The sequence below is a fragment of the Cervus elaphus genome, chromosome 5, assembly GCF_910594005.1.
Source record: "Cervus elaphus chromosome 5, mCerEla1.1, whole genome shotgun sequence".
Classification (NCBI taxonomy): Eukaryota; Metazoa; Chordata; class Mammalia; order Artiodactyla; family Cervidae; genus Cervus; species Cervus elaphus.
The window spans coordinates 127,071,420-127,079,388 of NC_057819.1; positions in this window are offsets into that span (position 1 = coordinate 127,071,420).

Here is a 7,969-nt window from a genome sequence, read left to right on the forward strand (position 1 = left end):
GTGGCTTTATTTGGAGGGACTTACCTTGTCTCAAAAGTTGTGTCACCTTGTGGAGGCCCTAAGGGCCAATCCTTGGTTTTCACTGGTTCTTTTTTTTTTTTTTCCATTTCTCTGTATTTCCCCACATAGTTATGCAGTATGTGTGGGGTTTTTATTTATTTTAGTTTTTAGGGTTTTTTGGACCCCTGCCATGCAGCATATGAAATTCTTAGTTCCCTGACTAGGGATCAAACTTGTGCCCCCTGCAGTGGAAGCATGGAGTCTTAACTACTGTACCAACGGGGAAACCCCTGGGTTTTTTTCCTAAAGAATGTACATATCTGTATAACTGAATCGCTTGGCTATGTGGGATTTTTATTGAGGTATAAATATGTACAGAAAGCACATATTATAAACTATGAATTTATGAGCCAACACACCTGCATCACATCCTAGAACACATCCTAGAAAAAAGAACACATCCTAGAAACCCCTGGTGCTCCCTCCCAGCTCCTCCCCACCCCCCAACCACGATAACTACTCATGCTGTGTACTTTTATATTGGGGAAAAAAATACTTAAAATTTAAACAAAGCACAAATACATTAGAGATGGAAAAATTTTAAAACCATCACTTAAAAAAAAAAAAAAAACCAGCACTTCTTATTTGTGAGTGAAGTTGCTCAGTGGTGTCTGACTCTTTGTGACCCCATTGACTGTAGCCTACCAGGCTCCTCCGTCCATGGGGCTTTCCAGGCAAGAATAGTGGAGTGGGTTGCTATTTCCATCTTCCCGACCCAGGGATGGAACCTGGGTCTCCCGGATTGTAGGCAGATGCTTTACCGTCTGAGCCACCAGGGAAGTTTATTTGTGAAGGATCTTCCAAATGGCTTAGACATGGTAAGGACTGAGAGCTGTGAGTTTCAGGCTGCTCCCAAGGGAAAGCAGAAGGAGGCAGCTGGTAGTAGCCACGGGATCAACTGACGGCCCCATCGCCTTCCGGGGTCAACTGGGCAGCACTTTGGCACCCCCCACAGGGGGTCTTCAGCACTACAGATGCCCGGGCTCCATCCGCAGAGATGGTTTCACTGGTCTGGACTTCAGAATTTTTCAAAGCTATTTAGTGATTCTAATACGCAGACAAATTTGGGAACCACTGACTTAGCTTACAAGGAGGATCTGAAGCCTGCCTTCCAAGCAGGTGGGCAGACTCAAAAGCCTCCCAGAGATTCTGTAACTACCACAAAAAGCCATCTTCTTCAAGAGCATCATGAATTGTCATGGTCCCCGTGACTATTTCACTTCTGGAAATGAGTCAGCCGTAGTATACAAGTGACACATACTCTTACGGCCTCTCCCCACATCCTCCCCGACGCCGGCGTGGGAATGTGGGAACAGTGACAAAGCTGGCTGCCACCCAGCCTCCAGGAATGTGGGGCGTGGGGGCTGGGGAGGGGGGTCGGCGGTGGGGAGGGGAGGCTCTGCTGTTAATACAGTCACTTCCACTAGGTGGCGTCGGAGCAGATGCTCTTGTGAATATCTTAAAAAAAAAAAACAAACTCAATTAAACCTTATTTCCCTGTGCTCCTTCTTAGTATCGTACTGGTATTTAATTACTGGTGGGATTCTATTTTCCCTGAAAGGAAGATAAAGTTGCCTTACTCTCCCCAACTCCTCCAACCCCCCACCCCCTGAGGACTCTCACTGTGGGGGTTAACCTCTGATGTTTCTGCTCCTCCCACCTAGACACACTGTACCTTCATGATATGGGTGAGATTTCTAAGAATCTGACCGTGTTTCTATAGTGGTTGTTTGGAATAGTGGTTTAAAATTTATGGAAGAATGGGAAAGGCTTGACAGCAGGAAGAAGTGGGCAGGAGGGGGAGAACAAGGGGTGGGGGGCTGGAATGCTTTCAGGTCACCCACCGTATGAGCTGATGCAGTGCCTGAGCCAGAACTTGGGACTGGAAGAGTGTTTGGCGTGTATCTTTCCACCGGCCTGGATATGCCACTTATGCAAACCCTTCCTGGACAGTCACTAGAAAGACAATTAATTTTTCATCCAAGAAAGCACCATATGTTTCTGAGAGTACTTGACTCCCTAGGGAAGTGTTCTAATTACCTGTTTCCGAGTGATAAATCACCCTAAAATGTAGTGGCTTGAAGCAAAAATTTACTGGGCCCTGTGCGGGATGACTGGACTCAGCCAGATGGTTCTCACTTAGGGACTCATGTGGTTGCAATGTCAATGGTCTGAACATCTGAGATGGGTCCCACGGGAGGGACTGCCCCCTTGAGGGGGGCTGTCAGCTAGCTCAGCTGGGGCTGGCAGCCAGAGCTCTTGGGTGGCACCTCCAGGTGACATGGAGCCTGGGTTCCCAGAGCGACGGTTTCTCAGGCATCATTCCAAGACGCCCAGCGGAAGCTGTGCGGCGTCTCATGCCCAGGCTTTGGAAGTCCCAGGCCGTCACTTGCGTCACATTCTGCAGCTCAAGCAAGTCACTAAGGCCAGGGCCGACTCCAGGGAAGGGAGCCAGGGCCCCTCCCCCTTGGTGGGGGAGGAGGGGGCTGTGGAGGCCATATTTAGGGACTCAGTTACTTATCTCAGGAAGTGGGAACTGGGACACATTTAGGGAACTGCTTCATCCTGAAGGAAACTGTTTTTCAGTTTAAGAACAGAGACCTTCAAATGTATTTTCAGGAAACCCCAGTGCCTGGTTGATCAAAGTCCCAGTTTCCTTGGGTGTCCGTGCTTTAACTGGAACCAGCTACCCAGCCAGACAGCATTCATCCTTAAGCCCTCTCTCTCCATTGGAAGCTGCTGATTTTCCACTTCCTTCTTAATACAAGTGCTAACATTCATCACGCTCTTACTTTGTGCCAGACACTGTGCTGAGCAATGCATGCACTTAGCCCGTTGCATTAAGAAGACATGTCTGTTAGGAAAAGGTTGCTTGCTTGCTTGTTTCCAATAACTACCACCAGCTGTGCTCTGTCCAAACCCCCTTGGTCACTTGAGTGTAAGGCTCCCCATTAAGGCACCTCAATCTGATTCCACTTTTCCAGTCATTTTGTTTTTGTTGTTGTTATTAAGGCAGCCCCACTTGGGAGTTTAAGGCTTGTCCGTTTAAAAAGTCAAACTTGGGACTCAGATGTAGAGAACAAACTTATGGATACCAAGAAGGGGGAGAGGGGTGGGATGAACTGGGAGCTTGGGATCGACATGCGTCTACACTAGTTATAAAACAGATAACTACGGAGAACCTACTGCATAGCACAGGGAATGCTACTTAATGCACGATGGTGACCTGAATCGGAAAGAAATCTTAAAAAAGAGGGAATATATGCGTATGTATGAGCTTCCCAGGGCTTCTCAGATGGTGCTAGTGGTAAAGAACCCACCTGCCAATGCAGGAGACATAAGACACGCGGGCTCAATCCCTGGGTAGGGAAGATCCCCTGGAGGAGGATGGCAGCCCACTGCAATATTCTCGCCTGGAGAATCCCATGGACAGAGGAGCCTGGTGAGCTACAGTCCATATGGTCGCAAACAGTCAGACGTGACCGAAGAGACTTGCACACACGGGCTTCCCAGGTGGTTCATTGGTTAAGAATCTGCCCGCCAACGCAGGAGACAAAGGAGATGTGGTTCGACCGCTGGGTCGGGAAGATCCCCTGACGTAGGAAATGGCAACTTACTCCAGTATTCTTGCCTAGAGAATCCCATGGACAGAGGAGCCTGGAAGGGTACAGTCCTCAGAGTTGCAAAGAGTGGGACACGACTAAATGAGCACACACATACATATACTTAGAGCTGATTCATTTTGCTCTACAGCAGAAGCTAACACAACATTGTAAAGCAACCATACTCCAATAAAAATTAACGAACAAAAATAAATAAAAGAGTCAAACTCGGGAATTCCCTGGTGGTCCAGTGGTTTGGACTCTTCACTTTCACTTCCGGGGCCACAGTTTCCATCCCTGGTCAGGGAATTAAGATCCCAAAAGCCATGTGGTATGGCCCTAAAAATAAAACAATAAAGTCAAACTTGTCTCAGATTACCCCTACCCTTGCCGAAGCACAGGCTGAGGTTCCAGCACTGAAGCAGGGGACCAAGCATACCTCTCCCACCACCCCTCCTCCCTGCTTATGAGGCCCTGGGGAGAGAAATGGAAAACAGAGGTGTTTCCTGGGGTCACTGGCTGGGGTCAATGACCTGGCTGTCCTGTGTCCTGGGTCTTTACTGCTGACCCAACTCATTCTCTGGAGCAGGGTTTCTCATCCTCAGCACTATTGATGTTTCGGGCTGGGTTATCCTTTGTTGTGGGGCCCTGGCCTATGCATTGTTTGGCAATATCCCTGGCCTCCCCTACTGGACACCAGTTGTTCAGTCCTAAGTCGTTTAGCACTCCCCAAGTTATGCAACCAAAAATGTGTCAGCCAATACCAATATGCCCTGGTTGAGAACCAGTGCTTCTTAGACTTGGTGTGGACAAGGGGGTGCCCCATGGGCCTACTGACCGAGACTCTCTCCCACGGGGCTCCCCTAGTTACATATTCTTGTGGACCCTTGATCTCATGCCATATTGCTCTGAGGTGTTCCCCTGCCCCCAAACCCCAGAATCCAATTCTAGCCTTCCCTGGTGGTCCAGGGGTAAGGAATCTGACTGCCAATGCAGGGGACGTGGGTTCGATCCCTGGTTTGAGATCCCATATGCCACAGAGCAACTAAGCCTGTGAACCGCAAGTACTGGGCATGTGCTCTGGAGCCCGAGTGCCACAACTACTGAGCCCGCATGCCTGGAGCCCAGGCTCTGCCACAAGAGAAGCCACCGCAAGGGGAAGGCCAAGCCTGAGCGCCAGAGTAAACCGTAGCCCCTGATGACTACAGCCAGAGACAGCCTGCATGCAGCAATGAAGACCCAGTGCCACCAAAAGTAAATTACTAAAAAAGCCTCAAAAAAACACAAAGACTCTGCAACTCCATCCGTACTCTGGATCCAGCTCTGGGGCTGTCGGGGAGGTGGGGTGGGGATGGCCTCAGTCCTTTGCCTCCTGGCTGACTGCCCACCACGCCAGCTGCCCTGGACACTCTCCAAACTTCAAGGAGTCCCAGGGCAGAGCCACCAGCCCACGGCCAAGTGGACAGCCAAGTGGGAGACGAGGTGTTCCTACCTGCTGTCCCACCCACTGCACAGTGACTCCACTGTGTCCCCGACCCCCTCCACTCCCACCTGTTTCCCAGAAAAGCCAGTCAAGTCTTCATGAAGAAGCAGCCTCTCACCCCTCCTCCCTCCCTTTTCCTTTGGAGGCACCAACTACCCAGGCTGGGCCAGACTTCACAGGTTAAGGGCTCCGTGCTCTGAAAGACTGTCTTCCCTCGGACACCAGCCGCCAAGTCTGGGGGGTGTCCAGGCCACACTCATGTTTTATCAGTTTGCTACAAACCTGGGGGTTTCCCCTACTCCCTCAGGTTTAATAATTCGCTAGAGTGACTCACAGGAAAGTGCCGTACTTGCCATTACAGTTTAATGAGAGCGAAAGGATACAAATCTGAACCAGTCTCGAGCCAGGTCTGGTGGGGGGGGGTGGTGGTGGTCCCAAACTTGATGCTTCTGATATCCTCAGGGACATGTTACCCTCTTGGCACATCAGTATGTGACAATATGCCCAGAACTGCCAACCAAGGAAGCTCACCAAGCTTAAGTGTCTAGAATTTCTATTGCTGCTGCTGTTACTGTCATTCAGTCGCTGTCATGTATGACTCTGAAACGCCATGGACTGCAGCACGCCAGGCTCCCCTGTCCTTCACTATCTCCCGGAGTTGGCTCAAATTCATATCCATTGAGTTGGTGATGCTATCCAACCATCTCCTCCTTTAGGCTACTTCCTTCTCCTTTTGCCTTCAATCTTTCCCAGCGTTTTTACTGTGGTTTCATTATATGTCTACACCATTGACTGAATTCAATCTCCAGTTCCCCTCCCTTCCCCAGAGACTGAGCTAATAACACAAGGTTTATCCTAAACCAACAGGTCGAGTTGGAGGAGTCCAGTGTGAATAACTGACACTCCCATCACTTAGAAAATTCCAAGGATTTAGAGGTGGCCTCCCAGGAACCAGACAAAGACCATCCAAATGCCGGGTTACATACAGGATTCATAGAGTCAGTGCTATGTGGCATCCCCCAACCAGCCCCTGGCTGCTAGTTCTCTGAACTTACAAAGTGGGGTGCGTTTTATTCTTGGCAGTAGGCTCTGGCAATTCTTGGAGAGCAGGAAAGACCCTGCAGGGTGCCTGCCTCCACCTTGTCGCATATACGTCATGTCATTTGGTCGAACCGGTCTCCCACCCCCTGCCCCCAGGCAGGTGTTATTGTGATCACCCTTCCACAGATGAAGAAACGCAGGTGTAGGCTAAGAGACTCCTCAGGTGAACCAGTAGAACAGGACCGAGTCCAGGTCTGCCTGACTCCAGAGCTGCCCACTCATGAGGAACGGAGTTCTGGTTGCCCCCAACCCCCCTATCCCCTGCCCCCACTGGTGTAGTCATGCCAGCTCCCCTCACGGCCTCCAACACACCTCCCTTCCTCCTGCAAAGCTGTGTCCTAACCCTCTGCTACGGGGCTCACCCTTCCCCTGTGGTCGCCCACTCCTCCTCTGGAACGTCTCTGGCCTCTGCTCTCAGTCTTCCTGGCTCCGAGTTCTGCGAACGTGTAGAACATTAGGTTCTGGGAGCTGGACGCCTGCCATAATCTCTCTCCGATCTAGAGTGTTTTCCATCCGCGTCCGACCTCAGCCTTGCCTCCCTCGCGGCCGCCCCCGGACCACCAAGCCCTCCTCCAGGGCTGGAGTCCACGTGCCAGGGCGTCCTGCTCTCTCCCTCCGGCGGCCGCGCTGTCATCCAGGCCTGCCTTTAACCCTTGAGCACCTCCTCTCACTCCTCCAGTCCGCCGTCCTGGGGCTGTGGGCAGGGAGAGGAGGGGCAGCGTTTAAAGCAGGGGCCACACGCGGCTCCGTGACGCTGCCGGGACTCTGCGAACCCCTGTTTCTCCTCCGCCACGGTCCCTTCCAGCCTCTGCCGCCAGGGGCGCTAGCGGGGCCCACAGGGCCGGCGGAGCGGGGAGGGCTGTGGCTTCCAGTCGGCTCGCTGGTCGGGCTCCCGAGCATCACCCTGATGTTTGGCTCCAGGCTCCAAGGTCCCTGTGCTCCCAGAACCAGTCTCTGTGCCCCACAGAGATACCGCACCAGCTGGGCAGTGGCCCCTCGTCAGAGATCCGAGTCCAAGCTCCCTGGGACCCCCTCTTCCCGGCTTCTAAGGATCCCATAACCCCGACCTGTCCTCTCGGTTCCCCAGCCAAGGGGGTGGGGTAGCTGCTTCCTGTGGTTCCCCCAGAGTCGGCTTTCTGCCACTTCTGTCTTGCAATACCCATTTAACCAATTCTCTGTTCTAAATTCTTTGTTAAAATAATGAATGTGCTTGTTTTCCTGGTTGCCCGTGACTAACAAATATGTATAAACATTTCCCCTCTCCCTTCCCTGGGGGCTCAGAATCCACCAGTGCAGGAGACCCGGTTTCGATCCCTGGGTTGGGACGATCCCCTGGAGGAGGGCATGGCAGCCCACTCCAGTATTCTTGCCTGGAGAATCCCATGGACAGAGGAGCCTGGTGGGCTGCAGTCCATGGGGTTGCAAAGAGTCAGACACGACTGAGCCACTAACACTTTTCACCTAATTACCTCCAACATGCCAGACCCTGTTCTGCTTGACATGTATGGGCTCACTTAACTCTGACAAAACCCTTCTAAACAGCAATTACTATTATCCGCATTTCAACAGGGGAGAAAACTGAAGGGCAAAGGAAGACAGAATTATTTGCTCAGGGTCACGCGCTGGTGAGAGTTGGCCCGGAGACAGCACACATGTACGCACCCTCTCAGGGTGTCCCTGGGGCATTAAGTGAACACATAGTTTCCCAGTTGATGGATGGACT